The sequence below is a fragment of the Panthera tigris genome, chromosome C1 (genome assembly GCF_018350195.1).
Source record: "Panthera tigris isolate Pti1 chromosome C1, P.tigris_Pti1_mat1.1, whole genome shotgun sequence".
Taxonomy (NCBI): domain Eukaryota; kingdom Metazoa; phylum Chordata; class Mammalia; order Carnivora; family Felidae; genus Panthera; species Panthera tigris.
In genome coordinates, this window is record NC_056667.1 from 173613186 (window position 1) to 173638173 (window position 24988).

The following is a 24988-nucleotide window of genomic DNA, read 5'->3' on the forward strand; positions in this document are numbered from 1 at the left end:
CTTATGACTGACAGCCCAGAAATGATGCATGCATCTCAGCCAATTTGTTTTTCAAAAAAAAAGAATTAGTGTGAAATGATATAAATGTCAATAAAATGGTAAAAACTTGATATGATTCAGTATCTTAAAATAACTTGAAAAATGTTACCATTCCTGGATAAGACAAGTAGCAATTAGTAAATAATAGATCAAAGCAGTCATTAGTTTTCAGTTCTTTCCATCTTGTAAAATATAAAAGGTAAGAAATAATTATAAATTGAAAGACACCAAAAAAGAAAAAAAGTTCAAAATATTAAATAATGAGAACTTTACTAAAATAATTTGAAGATTCCTTATGTCCTAAAGGAGTGATTAAAATTATCTTCTTCCTTTAATCACAGTTTAAGGTATCTCTCTGAGGTCTTGGCACAAATTTTAGACACTATTAAACAGGAAGCCAGGATGAAATAGAGGCAGTCTGAAACTGAGCCCTGAGAAGTATATAGATCTTGGTAGACTTCTTTGTTTGATTAATTTCCAGTATCTTTCCACAACACCTGGCTCAAACAATTATCATTATTCATTTATTATCATAAATACTAAATACATTCCTTAAGAAGAAAGCCCATTTTCTGAAACTGGGGTGAACCTCAGAATAAAAAAATAAAATGTAAAATGTAAAACATTAAACAATGTAATCTGTAATTACTTGGAATTTTTATATACTGTCAGCATACCTATGTACTCATAATAATATTGAAAAATATTGAGGGGAGAATAGAATAATATTTTGGCATACATAACTACCAAATGGGTCAGATAAGAGAATAAGCATTTAAATATATATATATATATTTATACATATTTATAAACATATATACTTATTTATTTTTATTTATTTTTTATATATATTTATTTATATTTATTTATTTATTTACATTTATTTATTTATACATATTTATAAATATATATATATATATATATATATATATATATATATATATGTTTCTACTGTGTTTGGATAACCTACTCTCCATTGCTAGAGGATATCTACCAGGTGACATCTTTTAACTCAGTCTAATGTTCCCATTAGTAGACATATTTTTTACATTACCATAAAATAATTTTTATTTTTCCCACTCTGGGAAAATATTTCTAAATATTGTCGTGTTCTCACTGCCATTACTCAATATTGTGTTGTGTTACCATTTCTGAATTTTAAAGTCCTTTTCCCATGGCTGCTGGGAGATAATAAGCCATCTCTTTGTTTCCATTGTCCTTAAGTATACTCAAGCTAAGAAGAATAGAGCTCTAAAAAGACACTTAAACCTGCTGTTTAAACACTTGTAAGTTATCACTCCAGTGTTTAAAACTTTACACTCTTATTGTAATGGATATCAAGAAACCATGTAGTTTTTCAAATTTCCCATTTGAAATGTACTTTTTTCTAGGAATCGCTCTATTTATCATTAGTTATGGGGCATGCTACCCTAAATGAGCATTCAGTATAATGTACTAGACTAAGAAGTTTCCTTGGTTTATTTTCATCTTTGTATATGTGCTCACTTCTGAGTCACCTGGACTGTTGCTCAAGGTATCAAAGTCCTTATAGTAATGGTCAAAGTAAAAAAAAAAAAAAAAAAAGTACTATAATCCCAATTACACATCCATAAAAATTATAGTCAAGTTTCCATCTTGCCTAATCTTTATACTATTCTTCACTTGTTGGTCTTGGAAAATCTAGGATGTCATCTTTATGACATAAAGAAGTTAACATGGTTAACTTCAGTTGCTCATTTGATCTACCAATAAAGAACTTGTGGCACTACAGTGTTCTTTCTGTACTGTTTACCACCAGTTCTTTCTTTTATTATCACTTTCTTTATCATAAGCGGTCTCAGTTTCCTCCATTAGAGAACAGCCCCACATTTTCCCTGTTTGTTAGACTCTGTCATTATCAAAGATCAGAGCAATGTTGAGGTTATCCCAAGTGACAGAGATTACGGCAAAGATGCAAGAGGAAGTAATAGACGAGAAACACTTGTGACAAATCTCAGAACTAGCACACACACAAACACACACATACATTCAGAAGAGGGATATAAGAAAGCTGAAGTCTGAGATCTGTGCAATGAAATAAGCAATCATTTTTTCAACCATAATCAGAGTTATCACTTACTTTCAAGAGCTCTCTTTCCTCAAATCCAGTACCTCAAAGGTATTGTGATCATTTTTGTCATTGTTAAATGTTCATGCCTTTTCTCTTTCTACTTTCAAGCCACTTAATTCCTATATTCTTTTCTTTGATCATTTCTCTATCTTTCCTCTTGTGATCTAAGGATGTTTGACCCATTCTAATGTAATTTTTTATACTTCTTTGATATATCCCCCGAGTAACTATTGAACACTTATCTTCTTCCTTATACAATATTTCTAATTCATTTGAAGCTTCTCTAAGTTTTTGACCTGCTAGCAGAGAATATTTACCTGCATCATTTGTTGTGCTGTGACTGTCTTCTTACTGTGACATTTTTCATTCTTTTTTACCACACTCCCTTTAGAAATATAGAACAACAGATAGATATGGAGATAGATCCCTGCAAATAATTCATCATAGGCAAAACAAAATTTTCTATTCCAGAATGACTGCTTCTGTTGTTTCATACTAGGTTTGTATTCTACCAATTGTGACACAATATCATATAAATTATCTATTGTTTAAAACATCTTAATTCAGTAGTGCCAATTCTTACTAAGAATATTTAAAAAAATTTTTTTTATTTATTTTTGAGACAGAGAGAGACAGAGCATGAACGGGGGAGGGTCAGAGAGAGAGGGAGACACAGAATCGGAAGCAGGCTCCAGGCTCTGAGCCATCAGCCAAGAGCCCAACACAGGGCTCGAACTCACGGACCGTGAGATCGTGACCTGAGCTGAAGTCGGACGCTTAACCAACTGAGCCACCCAGGCACCCCAAGAATATTTTTTAATAACAAGTACTATCTCAGATTTTTCTTCATATATTTAAGCTGTAGAACTTAATGAAGCCCACAATTCTACAGTATCTACAACAGGATTTCTTGATAGCTCCTTTGTTGTCGTAAGACAGTATTTTTTTAGTTAGATATATTGGATTTTGGATTTTTTATTAGGATTATATCAGTAGAAATGACAACATGGATGCAATCTGACGTAAGCAAAATGAAATTTGTTGTTCATAATAGCATGTTATTTGAGACCTTCCTAAGTACTGGATACTGCCATAAGTGCTTTCTGTACAGTAATAATCATTAATTTACTTATTCACTCAACAAATATCTATTGAAGTGATAACATTTATAGGGAGTGTTAATAGTATGTGTTTGGAGTATAGCAGTGAACAAAACAGATAAATGTTTGCACATCCACTTTTGTCGAGTTTACATTCTATTCATTGAAACTGAGCAAAAGATAAAAACGATGGAACAAATATGTTAAAATGCTATAGAGAAAACTAGTGCTGTCGAAGAGAATAGGAAATTCTGAAGTGGGATGGACAGTGTAATTTTACATAAGACAGCAAGAAGTTGATATTTGAGCAAAGACCTGCAGGAGATGAGAGAGTGTGAGACATTGGATAATGAGGGATACCAGGCAAAGGTACCACATCTGGCATATTCAAGGAAGATTGCGTAACTGGAGCTGAGCAGAGGAAGTGAAGGAGGGAGAAGCAGAAATTGATGCTAAGGAGATACAAGGAATGAAGTTGGACAAGTTAAGATCATATAAGGCAGCTGTCCTCGACCCTGTTGTATTCAACACTCCTTTCTTTATAATAGCTATAGATGCAAACACATTTTTTTAGCAACTGAGATACTACAGTGATACTAGTTTCTAAAGTTGTGAACATTATTTCTTAAATTATCTAACAGAACTAAGTATAATCTTAGTCCAATCATGGTGTTCTTGGAAAATTCAATGTAGGAAAACTATTAGAAAATACTTTGGCTATATGTAAAATAAAACCAACTTCTAAACTCAAAAACATAAACAAGTTTTTCATTTTCATGAAATTGTTATTCCATTTGAAAGCTATTGAGGGGGACAGGATTGTCCAGTTACACCCTACATATTGTACAATTTCTAGGATCCTTAGATTTGGCTAAATAAATGTCAGTGGAAGTACCCTACCCCTATTTCTTGTGATAATAAAAATTTCCCATACTTTTCCAGAACACCTCTTCAAGAGCAGTGCCAAATGTATAGAGCCTTGAAGGACATTCGTACTTTAGTCTGACCTGACATATCTTAAATGCACTGCTGTGGCTACTATGTTGAGAATAGTAAGACAAGACAGGAGACAGGAAGACCAATTCTGAGTCTACTGCAGTGATCCAAGCAAAACACAATGATGGCTTGGATCAGGCTTGTAAAAGTAGAGGAGCTTAAAAGTAACCAGAGTTTAAATGTATAATAAACAGAGTTGGACAGATTTACTGTTGAATTGCATGTGAAGAATGAAAGAGAAAAGTCAAATGTCAAATGTAAGTTTAAGTATTCCAATTCTTTGTGTTGCCCTATAACAACTAAAAGGATAGAATAATAATTTACTTAAATATATTTTTCAGTTGGACAGCTTACAGGGAGTAAATCAGAATTTGATTTGTGCTAGGTTCTGTGATTGTCTCCAGATCCCAAAGAGGTAACTATTATTATTCCTATTTTACAGATGCTGAACTGAGACATAGTATTTTGTGAATGTTCTATAACCACTAAATGGTAGAGTCCAGGACACAAATGTAGGTTTTGGCACATAATCTTAAGCCCTAACTGAAAAATGTTCAGTGTACAAAATGTCTTTAGACATGGTTGAATTGAATGGTTCAAATGATATCATAAATTATGGTCTCATTCTTTCGTTTTCCCAGCTCAGCTTTCTTTTATAGCGACTCCATTTACAGGTATGCCTCCTTTTATGGCACAAGATGGCTGCCAGAACTCTAGGCTTACATTTATTCCTTATGTCAACTCAACCCTCTTGACTCTAAGTCTAGGTTTGAGTGAAGTGCTCAACCTGTAGCCAAAGGAGATGTGATAGTTTAATGGTCAATATCTATCACCACCAAAACATACATCAGCTGATCATGTATAGTAAGAAATTCTCCGGAGAAAATAGGATGCTCTTTTCCAAAGGTAGAATGATGATGATAGATGATAGATAGATAGATAGATAGATAGATAGATAGACAGACAGATAGATACAACAGATATCCACTGAGGACATGAATAAATAAGTGCATAGATATAAGTGTACATGATGTGTTGTCAAAATCCCTGTTTAGTCGCATTCAGCCCTCTATCTCTCTAATAATAATTATATTTGTAATATAAACTACCAAGAATTAATATACTCAATATCAACACTTGTATTCGCATAAAATATAACCATCATTAAAAGTTATGAAATACACACACACACAGAAGTTTGTATCCCAGCAACTGACATAGCAGGGGTTCAAAAAAATGTTTATTGTATTAATAAATGGGTAAATAAACACTAAGTCTAAATTAAAGCTCTCCTTTTTTTTTTTTTCTGAACACTTTAGGGAACTTGATTTCACAATATTCTTCTCAAAGAATCCAAGGTTTTAGACATTTGAGACCCATATAGCACAATGAAGTTAATGCTGTATACCATTGATTTTGGGCAGAAGGTGCTCCTAAGAGACACTGAGAACCCAAATAGATTATATAGTCACAATCATGTAACTCCATAGAAAGGCAACAATAAAATTGGTGAAGCATGGAATTTCAGGGTCTGTGCATTTTTAACTTCTAAAAATGGGCATGGTTTTATTTTTTACTGTTTTTATTAATAATGTAATGTTTAATAATAATATTCTCATACAAGGACAGTTGCTTCTGGTAATTGTTTTAGGATTACATAAACTTAAACATGGTCTAAGTCTTTCATAGATTTGCATGTAAAACAGTTTACTTTTGTTTCAGTGATGAGGATAAAATAGAAGTTTTTTTTTTTTTAACTGCAGTGTAGGTATCTTATTTCTGATGCCCATAAGCAAAATTTAGCAGTTGTTTCCAAAAGATTTTGTTGGAGATATATTAGACCATCTGTTCTGTTTGCTCCCTGATACTTGGAGATAAGTAACCCCTGGCATCAGAGGCAGCTACAACAGCTGCGATTTTGCTTGAAGTAGGCTAGTTGTACTATCAAGATTCCAAAATCCTAGGGTATCATAAAGTCTTCCAAGGCCAAATCCATTTAAGCCAAGGTCAGTAGATTATTCTCTGAGGAGAGGGAAAAATAATAGTTTAGGTCCTGATCATCCGATTATGATGATCATCACAGATATTGAAATTTATTTTACAATTAAAGAAGGAAGTCCCAAACTAGTAATATAGGCACAAGTCAATTTAATAAAATAAAATGAAAATAAATCAGATGCTTTAAAAAAAAATCTCTATATACCTTTGTGAGGGGTTATGTAGCACACATGAAAGTCATCTATTAACCTATTTATTTCTCTTGGGGCAGCTGGCTGATTTAGTTGGAGGAGCATGTGGCTATTGATCTTGGGGTTGGAAGATCAAGCCCCACGTTGGGTGTAGAGATTACTGAAAAAATAAACTTAAAAAAAACTTTTTATTTCTCTAAATCTCAACACCTACTCAATGCCACTGCCTATTTGACTGTTAGTAAACGCGGTCAAAATCATATTTCATAGGGTTGTGTCTTCTACCGGGTTTTCGGTAAGCTAGAATATGTGGTGTTGGGGTCACATTGAAGGGCACTCGTCATAGCCACATGACTTTTTCAAATCAGGTGTTTCTGTTGCTCTAATGCCAAGCTTGAAAACAGAGATGCTTTGCTGGGCTCTTAATGTTTTCAGTGTTCTGGCCTCCATACTCCCCTATTTTTTCCACTGCAGTCCCCATTCTCATGTCATCCATTCAGAGGGTGTGTTGTCTAAGACTTCACAGTGCAGGTACTTCTGCCACAAGTAGACAGTACATCCTTTACCTTCCACACTGTTTTCAAGCCAGTATGAACAGCCTTTGTCCCCTAACAACATGGATCTATTCTTTCCCGAAACAAAAGTCTGGTGAAAGTTCTTTTCTGGAAGTAGTACAACAGTTTTATTTCATAGTTTTCAAATTTCTAAATCAAAATAACTGTCTTCTGGGGATAGGAAAGTTTGTCACTTTTTTTTTCATTCCCCTGCAGCAAAGCAAGTATAAAATAAACTACCTTTTCACTTGTAGACTCACAACACAGGGGAAAAGTACAAAATACTTTATCAAACCTTTCATTTAAAAATATTTCTCGGGGCGCCTGAGTGGCTCAGTAGGTTAAAGCATCCAACTTTGGCTCAGGTCATGATCTTGTGGTTTGTGAGTTCAAGCCGCACATTGGGCTCTCTGCTGTCAGCATGGAGACCTCTTTGGATCCTCTGTCCCACTCTCTCTCTCTACCCCTCCCCTGCTCGTTCTCTTTCTCTTTCTCAAAAATAAACATTAAAAAAATTTTTAAAGACATATGATATCAGAATACATATGCTCTCTCTCTAAAAAAATTAAAAATTTTTTAAAAATTAACAGTTAAAAAATTAAAACAATAAAAATATTTCTCTTCTACTAAGAGGCATTTATATCCTAAATTCTCTTGAATGGGTTACTTATGAGTAGGGTTGGGTGATAAATTATATGGTCATCTTATCTCTGAGTCATTTAAATTCCCCTTTGTGCTGTGAATTCTTCAATTATAAGACCATTAACATTAAGAATAAAACCTATTTTTTATTCAAGTAAGAAATAGAGTTTGGGTATTGTTGGCCTTCCTTCATAGTTTACGTGACAGTGTGAATGGAGTCTTCTAGATCTTTATATTTCAGTACTGATGAACAAACTCAAAGAATCTCACTAAACATGGTTCATCATATTATAGGAATCTCTCACATCATAGATAAAAATATGACTAACACATTATAACTATTTTGCTTTACATACAAGCAAAAAAACTTACATATTTTCAGAATTTATTTCTACCCAGGGATTGGGCAGACTTTAAAATACAGTACTACTAGATAAGACATTCCTATAATTGCGGACAATCAAAACTTTGCCTGAAGAATAAGCTGTTGGCATGTTTTAATCCTACAAGGAGGGCTGAGTAGTAAAGCTTACCTCTTATTCATTGTCTCTTTTGGGAAAGAGGACAAACAAGGAGTTTTGGCAAATCAGCCCAACTGATGAATATTACATTACAAAGATAAGTATTAATTCAGTCTAATTATTTCAACATATGACCAGTGGAGATAACAGTATACATACTAAAATATCTACTGCTGATAGAAGCTTGATTTAGAGAGGGGGAAGTTTATTTAAAATGAATCTTCATGTGGGCAATATGCATTTCAGAAAGCATTCTGGAAATTCACAGGTCTCAGTACCCTGTTGAAGATTATTTTTTTCATCAGCTTGTCACATAGATGTAACAGTTTTGAAGATTATATATAGATTTATAAATGAAGTACCATCCCATATGTAATTCTCCTGTACCAAAATTCTATAAACTAAAATACCATTGAATACTTCACTAAGATTATTTTATTTAATTCTTCCTTTTTCATTACCCCATTTAATAAATAACATGTAATTTCTTTATATTATTTGTATTTTCATGGTATTTTTAACATGTAAATCCGCTAGAGCAGAAAAAAATAAATTCCGTTTCATTCTCATACCAGCAGACAGAGAAAATGGCTAAAGGCTACTTGTACAAAAATGTTCCTTATTTTTTTAGTCTCCCCAACAGCATCTTGCAGTTCTCTCTGGTGTCACTTGGATTTATTTTAGTTCACACTGTTCAAGGATAATAGTTGAAGCCTAACAGTGAATTCTGTTACAGTTACTTCTGTTGAAGTAAGAAGATGGTGTGACTTTCAAAAATACAGAAGCTTTTGTTTCTTCAATTAAAAGGTCCTCCTTAGTTGCAGGGATTTTGGCGTGTCTATATTTCTATGCTTTCATTCGTCACACAAATTAGAATATATTTTTTAAATTTTTTTAATGTTTATTTATTTTTGGGACAGAGAGAGACAGAGCATGAACGGGGGAGGGTCAGAGAGAGAGGGAGACACAGAATCTGAAGCACGTTCCAAGCTCCGAGCTGTCAGTACAGAGCTTGACATGGGGCTCGAACTCACAGACGGTGAGAACATGACCTGAGCCGAAGTCGGACGCTTAACCAACTGAGCCACCCAGGTGCCCCAGAATATATTATTTAAGCAACAAGCAGAGTATGGGATGAAATACCAGCATGATATATGGCTCCAGGTTATAAGTGTCCTTATAAGCTAATTGGGGATATCAGACATTTATACAAATACTTAATTCAAGTTACTCTGTGTATGTGTGAGTGTGTGTACTGTAGAAACACATATAGGAGGAATTACAAAATTCTGCCTAGGAGATCAGACAAAGCATCTCAGTGAAAAAACATATTAGCTAGACCCTGAGATGTTGAACTTTGATTTTGAAAAATTGGTAGTCAAGTGCAAGGGCAACTAACTGTCCCAGTTTGCCTCAGGACTGAGGGATTTTTCAGGATGTGGGACTTTCGACACTAAAACCAGAGCAAACTGGGGTGATTGTTTATCCTGGATTAAAATATAAGTTTCTTTCTAGCTTTCATCTTCTCTCCAATATGATTCTCATTTTTATGTCATGACTCTCTAAATTCAATCTGTTTGAAATATTAATCTAATAGTCCATTAAACTCAGTCCAAATCAATTGAACACATTTTCCCAAACCTTTTGTGTAGTCTAGAAAGGCTTGATCTTCACTCTCTTCAAGGGGCGGGGTGGAAAGATACTACATTCAATCTGCCTAGTAAGGCAAGGAAAACACAAAAAGGTAATGACAACAATAATAGCAAACACAAATTGGGTATAATGAGGAAGCCAAGGCATTGAAATATTAAGTAACTAGCCCAAGTGCTGAAGCTGGAAGTAAAAACTAAAACAACATGGCTCCAGACTCAATATTCATCATTATGCTATTGGATTTCCATATTAAATACTAAAACTTCATATCCTTTTTTACTTGGAAGAAGATTCAAAGTCAAAGAGAGTTGTTTTGTTTTTTAACTTTGTATTCTTTCTTTTCCTTTTTTTCATTCCTTTCCTTTCCTTTCCTTTTTTTTTTTTTTTTTTTTTTTTTAAGATGGGAGAATTAAGGGCATTTAAGACTGTGAAAACAGTAGAAGTCCAGAAAAAAGGAGATGCTGAGAGAATTTATAAGACAGAATTAGCAAGGGGGAACATTGGCCTTGAAGATTCTTCTCTCAGTGGAGGGAGGGAGGTTTAATACAGTTATTTACCAGACTTCATAGGATAAAGAAATGGTTAATCACTAAACAGAGAATATATCAATAAGAATGACCTCAGTGTAAGTGAAATGCTATGATTTTCTGTATCTGTTTTCTTCAAAATTTCTTTTGTTATTTGTGAAAGACAGAATGAAAAGGATTGAATAAGTTAATACATAAGACTTTCTAGGGTAAAATGCTTTCAGCCAAGCAACTTGCTCCCTCTGGAACATTTTCAATTATCTTTTCAATTTCAATTGACAATATCTTTAATCCTCAATGAAACTCTTCCCTTAACATCCAGGACACAGCCTGTTTTTCCTTTTACTTCTGTGAACTTACTTCCCGAGTCTCTTTCTCAGATCCTTTTCTATCAAATTTCGGTGTGTCTTAAAGATGCGTCCTTGTAATTTTACCATTCATTCATGCACAGACTCCCCTCATCACTGTGGTAATGTCAACTCATAGTTTTGCTTCTCATGAAATATTTGTTAGTTACATGAATAATCACAAAACTATAAGTCTCTGATTTTTCAAAATTTGATAAGACAGTTTTATAGCAGATTCTATTACCATAGTTTTTACATAGGAAAACAATTGGTGGTTTCTAAAAATTACTATTTTTCTCCTTCTTGGCAAAGTAAACAATCCATTGTTAGCTGGTTCTACAGCCATTATCTATATGATAATTAAGCATTTAAACATCTGAAATATCCTTTCTTAAAATGTATAGTGTTAGTAATCTTTTTTGTTGATTTAAAAATTTCAGTATTCTTACATTTGTAGTGGCAAGCACAGCTCAAATATTTTTCACTAGATTCAAAGCTACATTACCCACTTGAAAATGAATTTGAGTTGCCTGCACAAATACTAGAAAATAATTAATATTATGCTATTGAAGGAAAAAGAAATTTGTTTGAAAGGAATACATACTCAAGTGACTACAGAAGCGTTCTCTAATGATTTGCAAAAACAAGGTATAGATAACAGCTTGGCGCAGACTCTGGGGCCAAATAACCTGGGTTCCCATATCTTATTTTAAAAATAACTTTTAGAAGTTACTTAACCTCTGTTCCTCATCTAAAACAGGGATAATATAAATATTTTATTATAAGCATTAAGATAAGAAGTATTAATAGTACAGACATATAAGCACCCAGCTAACTATCACTCCTACCTGAGCAGTCAACCAGCGATAACTCCTTTATAAATACATTTTTTATACTTTTCATAAATGAATAAAAATAAAGCAAAATTTCAGTTTCCATGTGAACCTTCTAAAATGTAGTGTTTCTATACTCATGTATCTTTAGTTCTTAAGAGGTGAATAAAATGTTGTACCTAATGTAATTCAGTTTATCTTACAATATAAGGGTACAGATATTTAATCAAATAGTAAAAATTGTTGTGAAAATGCTGTTTGACATACACACATTTAGTTTTATGAAACAGCTAATATCAGGAGCAGCAGTTATGGTACGCTGCAAAGAACTGTATCTTTCCTAACTCCAAGGATTAAGCCTTTTTTTTTTCTGCCACTTACTCTTTGATCTTAGGTAGTTGAATTTCACAAAATCTCAACTGTCTAATCTTTAAAGTGGAGAAAGTAAGATCTGTATTGCAGTATTGTTAGAAATAAAATAACATGAAGTTTATTAGTTTGCTAGGGTTACCATAACAGACACCCTGGACGATGTGGCTAAAACAGAAATGTATTTCCTCACAGCTGTGAAAGGCTGAAGTCCAATATAAGGTGTCAGCAGGATTGGTTTCACTCCAAAGCCTCTCTCTGACTCTTAGGTGGCTGTCTTCTCCTTTGTCTTCATGTGGTTGTCTGTCTAGGTGTGTGCACACATGTCTGGCGTCTCTCTTTCTCTGTGTCCAAATTTCCTTTCCTACAAGGATATCAGTCGTTGGACTAGAGCCTGCCCTAAAGACCTCATATGAACTCAATCACATTTTTAAAGACCTTGTCTCCGAAAATACATTTGCATTTTGAGGTACTAGGGATTAAGGCTTCAACATATAAATTTGGAAACATTCAGCCCCTAGCACTCTACCCTCTGGATCCCCCAAATTCACGACCTTCTTACATGAAAAAAAAACAAAACACTAATTACCACTTCAGCAGTCCAAGAGTCTTAACCCATTCCAGTTTTAGCTCTGAGTCCAACATCTCTGAATAATGTCTAAATCAAGTGTGGATGAGATGGAAGTAAGATTCATCTGAAGGCACATTTTTCCTCTAGCTGTGAACCTATGAAACCAGATCATTTATCTGCTTCCAAAATATAATAGTGGTATAGATACGGAATAGATATTCTTATTCCAAAAGGGAGAAATAAGAAAGAAAAAAGGGGTTGCTAATCACAAGCAAGACTGAAAACTAGCAAGGCAGATTTTGTTACATATTAGGGCTCATTAAGACTAATCTTTTGCTTGATAGGCTGTTCTCAAGGCCAACCAGGGCAGCAGCCCCTGTCTCTGCAGCCCTGGTCTACAGCTCCATCTCAGAGGCCCTGGGCAGCAGCTCAGGTCAATGGACCAAGAAAACACTTCCAGCCCATAACATGCACTATTTCCTATGTAAAGTGCTATACAATTAATACAATTTAACACGTGAGCATCTTTACTATTTTAAACAGACAAAAAAATGAGACGAAGCAGTTAAATTAATAGTAGAGGATACACTGATTGTTAGAAGCACAGCCAGGCCTAGATTTCTTTTTTCCCTAGTTTTCTGGCCACCTTTCATAATGTACTTTTGCACATTTCTTTTCTCATGTGATTACCTTAATCCACACATCATACTTACCTTTCTAGTTCTCATATTCTCCTGGAATAATTCCCTTCACTCCCATGGCCTCAAATACGATAATTCTTGTACTCAAGATTCTGGTCTCCATGTCCATCCCGACTCTGTCACTGAGTTCCAAACCCACATACCCAACTGACCACTGGACATCTGCACTCGGATGGCCCCAGACTCCTCAAATCCAGTAACTTTAACTATCTTAACCATATCATCTTTTCGATTCCTATGTCCCCAAACTCCTTTGTTCAAACAAATCTCAGTAAACAGACTTATGTTACTTGCCTAAGCTAGAAGTCCTGATAGGATTCTTAACTCCATCCTGTCCTTTGCTCCTCAGATTTATCATGATGACTTATTTCTTCCAGCTTCTTAGAAATCTTAATTATATCCACTTCTTTTCATCAGCTCTTCTTTAGTTTTCAAAATTCTTGTGGTTTGCTTTCTGACTTTTGGCCATGATATTCTCCTGAATAGGAAAATATACAACCAAGTTTATATGTAACTAATTTAATATCACTGTGCTTTGATATACACTTAGAAATACCTCCTGGGAAAACTTTGATAATTATACTGGGTTAGTTTCCTCACCACACGCCCTATTCCCACCACACCTCCATCAATCATGGCACTTATTGCCCTGAATTGTCCAAGCTTGTTTCCTCATTGGATCTCCACCCATCCCATCAGATTTCATATTTCTGACTTGTTAACCAGTGTTTCTCAGCACTACTTTTGTGAGAGGCAATAATCACTTAAAGGCTACACATGTGAAGAATAAATCCTGGCCTACAAGATTTTAATGCAATTTTCATTATATTTTATTAGGTTGTCACATCTTGGGCTAAAATTATTGATGCCACAAGGAAGAAAAAATATATAAAAACAGATTTTATTTTTAGTAGTACACTAGCAAAGGGATAACAGGTAGGAAACAATGTTATTTTCAAACTAAGAAGTAGTATATAGTCTAAAGGTGTATCATTACTAATCTTGTGTCCTGTTTTTTTTTTTTTTCCTTTTGCCTGGAAAGCAAATTGAAAGGTATAACCTGTAAAAGTGTCTCAGTTCATTTTGTCTGCCTTGCCACTTTTACATTTATTTACGGTTTTGAAAAATTGATGCTTGAAACACATGTAGATATTTGACAACATTATTGTTCAGTTATTATATATATATGTAAATATATGTAAATATATATATATATGAACAATAGGAATAGTAGCTCAAAGTAAATGTGAGAACCATAAAATATTTAAAAAATTTATATACAAAATAATGATGGAATGAAAATGACGTAACCAGACTGAAAAGTGATTTCCAGTGGGCAATATCTAAACATATTAGCACTTCTTTCAGGGCAAATGGGCAAAGAAGTTATGGATAAAGTTGTCTATTCCAGAGTAATTTAATTGCTGTTAGGCAGAGCTATAAGGAGACCTCAGAGAAAGCTCAGGTCCAACTGTTTCTGAGTTATCTTAGCAATGACAGTATTCAACTCTAAAAAGTATGCCTGGAATAAAATATATTATGTGTACATATATGTGTATATACACACCATCATCCTAGGGCTTATATTAAGGGCTTTATATTTTGATGTGAAATAATGGGATGCTCATTCTACTAGCTGAAGGCATCTTCAGAGAGCTGGGTGCAGATGTGAAGATGTCCGAATCTTAAAAAAGGGTAGAAAATCAGTTGGGAATAAGCATCAATATTTAATTTTGTTCTTTATTTTATATTCTTCCCTGACCTTGTAAGGCAGCACTAAATGATGCTCAGATAGAGGTGATAGAGGCAGTGTCCAGACAGGAGTTTGTCATTGATTTTCATACCAAAGAAAAGACATGTTACTAGTATTAAAATGTATCTCAAATGCTTGAGGTAGGGGTGGTGCACTTTCTAGAAGTTAAAAAAAATTAACAATACATAAAAATAATAATAAGGGGCGCCTGGGTGGCTCAGTCGGTTAAGCGTCCGACTTCAGCTCAGGTCACGATCTCGCGGTCCGTGAGTTCGAACCCCGCGTCAGGCTCTGGGCTGATGGCTCGGAGCCTGGAGCCTGCTTCCGATTCTGTGTCTCCCTCTCTCTCTGACCCTCCCCCGTTCATGCTCTGTCTCTCTGTCTCAAAAATAAATAAACGTTAAAAAAAATCATAATAATAATAAATCCTTAACTCAGTTTTTGCAACTTGCTTTTTAAATCTTTTAAATATGTCATTGTTTCATTGGTTCTGATTCCTACCAGAAATCTACCTGTTTCATTGGATGATTCTCATTACCAAGATGCTGTCTGGAGTGTAATAAAGGATGTCTTTTTTTTTCATTCATGTATAATTGACGTATAACATTATACTAGTTTCAGGTATGCAACAGAAGAACTCAATATTTGTATATATTATCACATTACCACCACAATAAGTCTAGTTAACATCTATCGCCCTGCATAATTACAATTTTTTTCTTGTGATGAGTACTTTTAAGATCTATTCTCTTAGCACCTTTCAAATATACAATATAGTATTATTAACTATAATCATCATACTATATATTACATCCCCATAACTTAATTAGTTTATAACTGGAAGTTTATATCTTTTAAAAGAAGTCTTACTGAATGAGAAAGTACATGTGCCATCTGTGACTTACTTCCTTTCTGAAGTATTAAATGTCTCCAATGCCACTTTTGGCTTCAAGTTGATCAGGATAATTCAGGAGACCACTAAATAATCTTCAGTATTAAACAACTTTACCTGCCAGTCCATCCTCATCTTGACAAAAGTTCTTTGGATGCTCATACCATGGATCCCTGTTTGTCCCATCCCAGTAACTTTGAAGCTGAACACCTGATTGGGTGAGGTTTCTGGAGTGATGAAGAGGCAACCATTCTTACTAATTCCTCAATCACATATACTAAAAATAACTACCCTATGTGACAGTAATGAGACATCATGATTTGTGTGTTTGTTGGACTAGGGGGTGGGAGGTGAGATTCTGTATGAATTCTAGGAAAGTCATTACTCATAATCACAAGCTGAATTTGTATTTTCTTCACATCAGCAATTGAAAAGTCTATTACAAATTGATCAGCCTGAAGAATGTTATGTATAGGCTATATATAATTCATTTACAGATACTCAAACTTATATTATAAATAACATGTTGTTGCCCTTCTTATTTCCTAGGAGACTAATCTCTAGAAAGATATTTTTGTATTATTCTTTAACTTCTTTGTTTTTATTTTTTTTTAATTTTTTTTAATGTCTTTTATTTATTTTTGAGACAGAGAGAGACAGAGCATGAATGAGGGAGGGGCAGAGAGAGAGGGAGACACAGAATCGGAAGCAGGCTCCAGGCTCTGAGCCATCAGCCCAGAGCCCGACGCGGGGCTCGAACTCACGGACCGTGAGATCGTGACCTGAGCTGAAGTCGGACGCTTAACCGACTGAGCCACCCAGGCGCCCCTATTTTTAAATGTTATTTATTTTTGAGAGAGGGAGAAAGTGTGAGAGCAGGTGAAGGGCAGAGAGAGAGGGAGACACAGAATCCAACAGGCTCCAGGCTCTGAGCTGTCAGCACAGAGCCTGACGCGGGGCTTGAATTCACCAACTGCGAGATCATGACCTGAGCCAAAGTCAGACACTTAACCAACTGAGCCACACAGGCGCCCCTTAAATTATTTTTTAGATTGCCATTCCTATCAGTGATCTTGTGTGTATGTGTTTATGTGTGTGTATGTAGGTGTATATATATACCTACATATTTATGTAGTATAAACAGATATTCTATTAACAGATATATATATATTAAATGCAATACATCATATTAGAGGCTATATAAATAGTTTAAAATTTAGTGAAAATCCGTGAAGGTATTCATTAGGCCTTCTCTGGACCTTATGGTTTCTACATTCACTGCCATCAAGTGAATTGATACCTTTTCTGAAATTTCCAGGACCAGCATATTAACTTTTGCTTAGGTCGCTAAAAGCTGATTCAATCCCTAGGAATATTCTAAGAGCATAGTAAAATGATCCAAGTCATTATTAATTTACTTTATTCATCAAGAATAGGCTAAAAAACAAGAAAGAAATCTAAATTCTGAACAAAGGCAAATTAAGAGGATAAAAATCATAAAAACAGTGCCCAGGACTCCAGTATTTTATTTACAAATAGCCTGTACAATAAGCCCATTCCCACCAGATTCCAGATTCCAGACAATATCCATGCTCACTCTCCCTGCTTACGTTCTCTGAGCCTCTGAGGAGGATGTGGGTAATTGAAGGAATATATATCCTTAGTTTGAGGAGAAAATAGCCTTCCTCTAATACAAAGGACTTTGAAATAAATATATCTAGGTTGTTGTTTGAAAGATAAATTATAAATCAATACATAGCTTCTAGATGTTCAAAGTATCAAGATTGCAAGTATTAATATAACTAAGGGGAAAAATATCAATCACAAGATAATAATGGAATCCGTGATAAAGGGGAGTTATCAAAGCCTTGCAAAGTCCGTCAACATTAATTAAATATCCTGTCTATGGCAGGTTTATCCCTATTATGGGAATAGATGCATTAGGATACTGGAACATAAAGCTATTACACATTAACATCCTGTAATTCGTTGTTCTTGCTCTCAATCCAAACCTACCAAGCACTTGTCTGATAACTTAGGTAGTTTCCATAGATCAGGCTGATTAAGCTTCATAGACACTGAGTCTGTTGACAGTCACATTTCTCATTTTAATTCAGTCCATGAGTCCTGGTTGATATAGTTCACCATATTAGGGTTGGATCTCCCTGAGTCGTTCAATTTCAGTACACTGGCAAAATAACTTTTCTGGACTTGCCTAATTAAGGTCAGGTAACGGATCAGGTAGATACCATTACTCAGCCTCCTGAGTAAATTTTTTCAATTCAAACCCCTGAACTCACTGTCCACCTGTCTTTAAAATGTCAAAAATGCCTACTTTGTCAGTTTGTAATGGGTATTAAATGAGATTATGTACAAAACAAGTTTGGCCACAAGCATTTTACATATGGCTTATATACCTTTACTTCTCTTTCTGTACTTGAGAACTCATTTTCAACAGCTACTTTACTATTGTATGTGTATGGTGCTATCACTTTCACAATTGGAACAAATTCAAAGCACTAAACTGAAGCTACATGGTATGCCAGTCTGTTGTAGTTCCAACAGAATATGGTTTTTATTATAAAAGTAAAATGCATGTTTAATCTTGACACATAAAAAGGGAAATTAAAATCACTCGTATCCAGTAGTGCACTGATAAATATTTAACAACCGACTCTGGGGGGGGGAAAAATGTGTGTGTTGACACTCTTACATAAGTTTGTATTAGGGATTTTGTTCTTTTGTCAGGAGCTGTTTTTCGTTGGAAAAATTTAAGATTTTTTGTGAACTTCTGATTTACAAAAATTTTATTATGAGAATGTGTTGTTAGTATGTTTCATTTTTATCTGAATGCATAAGCTCTGCTTTATTATTTTCTCTTGGCATTTCTCTTGGTTTTTTAATTTTGGAAAAATTATCTTCAAATATGTTTTTCATTGTTTTCCTGTATCTATTCTTTCCTTCTGATATTCCTATTAAACACATTTTAGAGCTATTCAACCCACCCCCTCAGATGAACTATGAGTTGTACTTCTCCACTTTTAGTATTTCTGCTATTTGAGGATATAGGCTTTTTTTTTTTTTTTACACTTTTGAAGGAGTTTGGGATGAATTCTCCATAGTAGTTGAAAAAACAGATATGACAGAGAGGCCTCGGTCTCTGATATTCTCAAAGACTATGATTCTAGGTGTTCCTTGTTACCTAAATTCTCTGTTTTCCCTGGATCAGTTTTTAGACAGGCAATATCGTTGTTTCCTGTACTCAATTTGTGTTCTTAGATTGCTCCTTTATTGTAACATCATTATTGCAGTATTACTGACTCTACTATTGCACATAGCACCCTATTATTATTTCTCAGTGCAATATTTTCTCAATTATATATCTGAGAATATCAATTAAATGGTTTTAAAGTGATACTCAAATAAAAACTATTTACTTCTAGGCCAACTATTTCATTTTTCATCTTATTTTTGTCATTCTTATTTTATTCTTATTTTATTATTATTATCATTCTTATTCTTATTTTTGTATGTCCTTGATTTAGTAGCACTAGGCTATTTGTTCATATTTATAAATGAGGAGTCACGTTGATTAACACAGGTATGGAAACCTCTGCAGATATATATCTAGATATATCTAGATAGATAGGTAGATAGATAGATAGATAGATAGGTAGGTAGGTATAGGTTTTGTTCATGCATGGCTTTGCTCTGCTGTCTCTGTGGATGTGATGACACATGCTCTTTGGTCAGCAAACTTTGTGTTAGATCGTATAGAAAACAAAAAGGCATGGGGCACCTGGGTGGATCCGTAGGTTAAGTGTTCAACTGTTAATGTCAGCTCAGGTCATGATCTCATGGTTTGTGGGTTTGAGCCCCTCATCAGGCTCTGTGCTGACAGCATGGAGCTTGCTTGGGATTCTCCCTCTTCCCTGTCTCTTTCCCCCTCCCACTCTCTCTCTCTCTCTCTCTCTCTCTCGCTTCCTGTCTCTCTCTCAAAAATACGTAAATAAACATTAAAAAGGAAAGAAAGAAAAGAAAAGAAGCAACTACAAAAAAATATATAACTCCTTACTCTGAAAATGGAGCATTTAGTTTATTTCACTACAGCGTGGAACCAGTTTTCCTTTTTCTTGTTGTGAGAATCTGGACTTGTGCAGGATCTGCTGACGATATTTATATCTTCCATGTGGTAAAATTCTTCAGTCTTATGTCTATTAATTTGGGGCATTTATTCTACCTTTGACAGGCATTTCCTACCTCCAGAGTACTTCTAGTTCTTTTAGAGATATAGTTTTACATTCCCCCATGTGCTCTATATGCATTTTTTTGGAGTAACAAACAAAGCATAGCTATATATTTTTTTCTCCAAGTGATTAGCCAGTTACTTTCATACCATATATTAAATGGGTCACTTTTTTCACTAATTTGAAATGCCGCTTTTATCATTTGCTTTGCCAGATGCTACTATTGAGGGAAACTGAGTAAAGGACATAAGGGTCTCCTCATATTATTTCTTACAATTGCATATAAATCTACAGTTATCTCAAAATAAAAGTTTAACTTAAAAAAAATGTTGACCTGAACGTTAAGTATTTAACTGCATGTTTACATTTGGGGAAAATTTTACTTCTTAATTTTTGTATTGCTTTAATTTTGTGTCTAATTATATATTAGCTATAGACTCAGTATAATTTTTTTTTTTTATTTTATTTTATTTTATTTTTTTTTTTTTGCTTTTAGAAGAAAAGCAGTCATGGGGCGCCTGGGTGGCTCAGTTGGTTAAGTGTCTGACTTCAGCTCAGGTCATGATCTCATGGTCCGTGAGTTCGAGCCCTGCATCGGGTCTGTGCTGACAGCTCAGAGCCTGGAGCCTGCTTTGAATTCTGTGTCTCCCTCTCTCTCTGACCCTCCCCCGTTCATGCTCTGTCTCTCTCTGTCTCAAAAATAAATAAACAAAAATTTTTAATTAAAAAAAAGAAAAGCAGACAGCAATATGGAAAAATACATAGAGAACACATAAATTATCAAAAAGTTTTTGTGAATAAACTATAAATTTCAGATGGTAGTAGATAGGATAGTTTAATACAGATGTTTAAAAAGATACAGATATAAGGCAAGTATTGTAAACATGCTATGTATTATATACCTTTCAATGCCTTCCAGATTGTGGAGTATAATTAAATACCAAACACAGAAACCAATGTCCTAAGATTGGTCAGAGTTTTGAAGTCTTTTGGAAGCTTTCAAATGTCTCAAAAGTGTTTTATTTGGAAAACTCTTTTTTTTTTTTCTTGACTGGAAAAATAACTTTATCTTCTTTGGGGCATGTGGGCAGCTGTCTAGTCTCAGAACTTCTGGAATCACTTCTTAGTGTCAGCATCCTTCGTGACTTTGAGCACATTGAAGCACACAGTCTTACTCTAAGGCTGGCACTCGCCCACTGTGACAGTGTTGCCGATCTGGTCATCCCTGCAGCAGGGGGACAGGTACACGGACATGTTTTTATAGTATTTTTCAAAGCAGTTGTACTTTCAGATGTAATGGAGGTAAGCTCAACGGATAACAGTGGTCCTCCACCACACCACCAAGTATCCACCCTCAGATGGAGACATTACCAGTAAAAGGGCATTTCTTGTCAGTGTAGTTCCCCTCAATGGCCTTCTTGGGCATCTTGAAGCCCAGACGAATATTTTTGTAGTATTGTGGGAACTTCTCCTTGCCAGTTTCTCCAAGCAAGACTGTCTTATTTCAAAGATGGTTGTCTGTTTTCGGTAGACACACTCAGTCTAAATGTTTGCCATCTTCCCAGTGGCCGGCGAAGAGGCAGAAAAAACACCATAAAGAGTTCCCTTTTTTAAGAATCACTATATTATTTATTCATTTTATGTCTTTAATTTAAAGAATTAACTTTGGTAAACTTTTAAATTTTGTCAGTGTCAATACACTTCAAGAAGAAATCTTTATATCCCTTGCTGTGGGCTACTGTGATTTTGGAATTAGTATCTGGAAACCTATTTTCACTTTTTTTAAAGGTGTTAAAAATAAATCTTCTAGTCAGAAAAAAAAAAGCCTCATGGTTAAATGAATTAAACTGTCCTCTGTACCTAGCAGGCACCATAAATAATCCATTAAGAGTTTGGGGAACTTCATTTCCACATACCTTATATTATCTACCACATAGCAGATTTACTACATCACCCTGGGTCCTAAAAGACATGAAAGCTTCAAGGTCTGAGTCAATACAAATAGATACAGCAAAAGTTAGTTAATTCAGGCATGTATTAACTAGGAGTTAACAAGTGTTCTTCATCACATTCAATATGCTAATTTTTTGAGATTAAAAATATGTTTTCTGTTTGGAAAACTCAGAACTCATTTAAACTTAGTTTAAAATGTAAGAAGACCATAGATAAAAATATTACTTAAAATAACAAGAGCAGAGAAAAACAAAACAAAAACAAACCAAACCTTGTAGCAAAATGAAATACCTACTGAAATCTTTTCTTCATGATTACATGAAAATCATGTAAGAAAGCTGAATTACAGTAAGTATTATTTAAAAAAAAATGATTCATCGAGGGTGTTATCAGTCTTTACTTTTAGAACAACAGTGCAATAACATTCTGAAGAGCAGGTAAAGATAAATTTTGGAAAGCCAAAACCAAAGTTCATCTAAGGAAAATGTAAGGAAATTCATAAACAGAAATGTTTTCAGCATTCCAAATACCCGTGTCCTTTAGTACCCTGGAACGTTGTATTGTTTTTTAAGTACTTTTAAAATTTCCCTGACCTACATGTACCTTCCTCTTAATAGCCTTATGAGGTGATTAGATAGAATAGTCATTATCACACCCATTTTTTTATTTAATTTTGATATTGTTATTTTTTTAATTGAGGTATAATTGACATAACATTGTATTGTACAATGTAATGATTCAATTTTGTATACACTGCAAATTGACCACTACAATAAGTCCAGTTAACATCCATCACCATATATTTTTATAAATTTTTCTCTCACGATGAGAACTTAAAAGATCTCTCCTAGCTACTTTCAAATATTCAGTATGGTATTATTAACTAAAGTCACCAAACTGTACATTACATCCCCATGATTTATTCATTTCATAACTGGAAATTTGTGCCTTTGACTCCTTTACCCTTGTTGCCCACTCCCACCCCTACCTCAGGCAACCACCAATCTTTTTCTGTTCTCTGTATCTGTGAGCTCAGTTTTGTTTTATTGTTTGTTTGTTTAGGACTCCACATTTAAGTGAGATCTTGTGGTATTTATCTTCTTCTGTCTGCCTTATTTCACTTAGCACAATGCCTTCTGGGTTCATCCACGTTGTCACAAATGGCAAGATTTCATTCTTTTTTATGGATGAGTAATATCTGTGTGCGTGCACATGCCACATTCCACGTCTTTATCCATTCATCCATTGATGCACGTTTAGATTGTTTCCATGGTTTTGGCTATTGTAAATAATGCTGCAATGAACGTGTAATCTGTCTTGCTGAGTTAGTGTTTTTGTTTTCTTTGGTACATTTTATTTTCTTGGGGAATTGCTGGATCATATATGGTAGCTCTATTTTTAATTTTTTTGAGGAACCTCCATACTGGTTTCCACAGTGGATGCATCAGCTTACATTTTTACCACCAGTGCTCAAGAATTCCCTCTTCTTCACATCCTCACCAACACTTGTTGATTTTGCCTTTTTGACAGTAGCCATTCTGTCAGATGTGAGGTGATATTTCATTGTGGTTTTGACTTGCATTTCCCTGATGATTAGTGATGTTGAATATCTTTTCATGTACTTGTTGGCCATCTGGATGTCTTGTTTGGAAAAAACATCTGTTCAGATTCTCTGCTCATTTTTTAAATCAGATTGTTTGGGTTTTGGCTATTGAGTTGTGTGAATTATTTATATATTTTGGATATTAACTTCTTGTCAGATACATGATTTGAAAGTGTTTTCTCCCACTTAATAAGTTCCTTTTCATTTAGTTGATGGTTTCCTTTTGTGTGCAGAAGGTTTTCAGTTTAATGTAGTCCCACTTGCTTATTTTTGCTTTTATTGACTTTATGTTTGGTATCAACACACCCATCTTAAATGAGAGAAAACTAAGAAGTTTGTCACTGAAAGACTGAGCCTGGAACCCAAATATTTTTATTCTAAACCTAATATCCCTTACATCTCAAGGTGCTCTCAAAATTTTAGATACAGATAAAACAGTATGAGACAGCCTCAGGAACATGGAGGAAGCTTCAATTTCCTCAATATGTATTATGTGTTCCTCACAAAATGTTTTATCTGGCTCTTCTGAATAAACCCCAGAAGCATCCTCATTTATGAAACCTTTACTTGATAATAGATGGCACATAAGTTTGTAAAACATAAAATATCATTAAAATGTTTTGAAATAATAGTTACTTCCTGGTTGATTTACTTCATGAATTTTTCTTTTGGGTATTAAGTACCATGTTGCTAAACGTCACGATCTTACTACTTAACCCCAAATTAAATCACACACAATTAAATTGACCCAGATCTTCAAAACATCGGGCACACCCAGATTCAGCAATGATATGCATTCATCAAATTTTAGAATTTCTTTAAAATATTGATTTCATACAAAGATAACAATCTTATCTAAGTAAAGAGCAATAAATGGGGTTTTGTGTATTAGTGATTCTGAGATAGGACTTTCAGTTACATTCACACATAGCACATATGTGTTAAAATAAGCGTAGGTCATACAAGGTGTGAGATTGTACTCCTAACAATGATATTTGCTCGATTCCATGTAATTTAATAGGGATTGAAAAGATGTGTATCAGTTCTTGCTTTAAGAATGCTTATTTTAAAAAAAATGATTTAATACTAGCCTGTTGAGCCTTTTTGTTTGTTTTTTTATTCCCCTAGGACCCAAACATTGTATTTCATTTGCAAGAGAGACAGGGATAGTAGCATTTGTTGCTTACCTAAGTGCCCAACCACTTTATAAATTTTCTGCATTTTTTATTATATTTAAACATTCCAGTGACACCTGTCCCTTTTCCTTAAGAATGTTTCTTAACATATTATGGATCAATTTACCGAAAGAGTCAAGAGTCTATCTACTGGGAAAGCATTTCATTCTTTAGGTAGCTACAAAACATCACCACATTAACTAAACCCGTGGG

The 24988-nt window shown here is 34.4% G+C and overlaps 1 pseudogene; it reads right to left on the bottom strand.

Moving 5' to 3' along the window:
* Positions 1–21145: 21145 nt before the first annotated feature.
* On the bottom strand, positions 21146–21601 carry LOC102968032 (annotated as a pseudogene).
* Positions 21602–24988: the final 3387 nt, after the last annotated feature.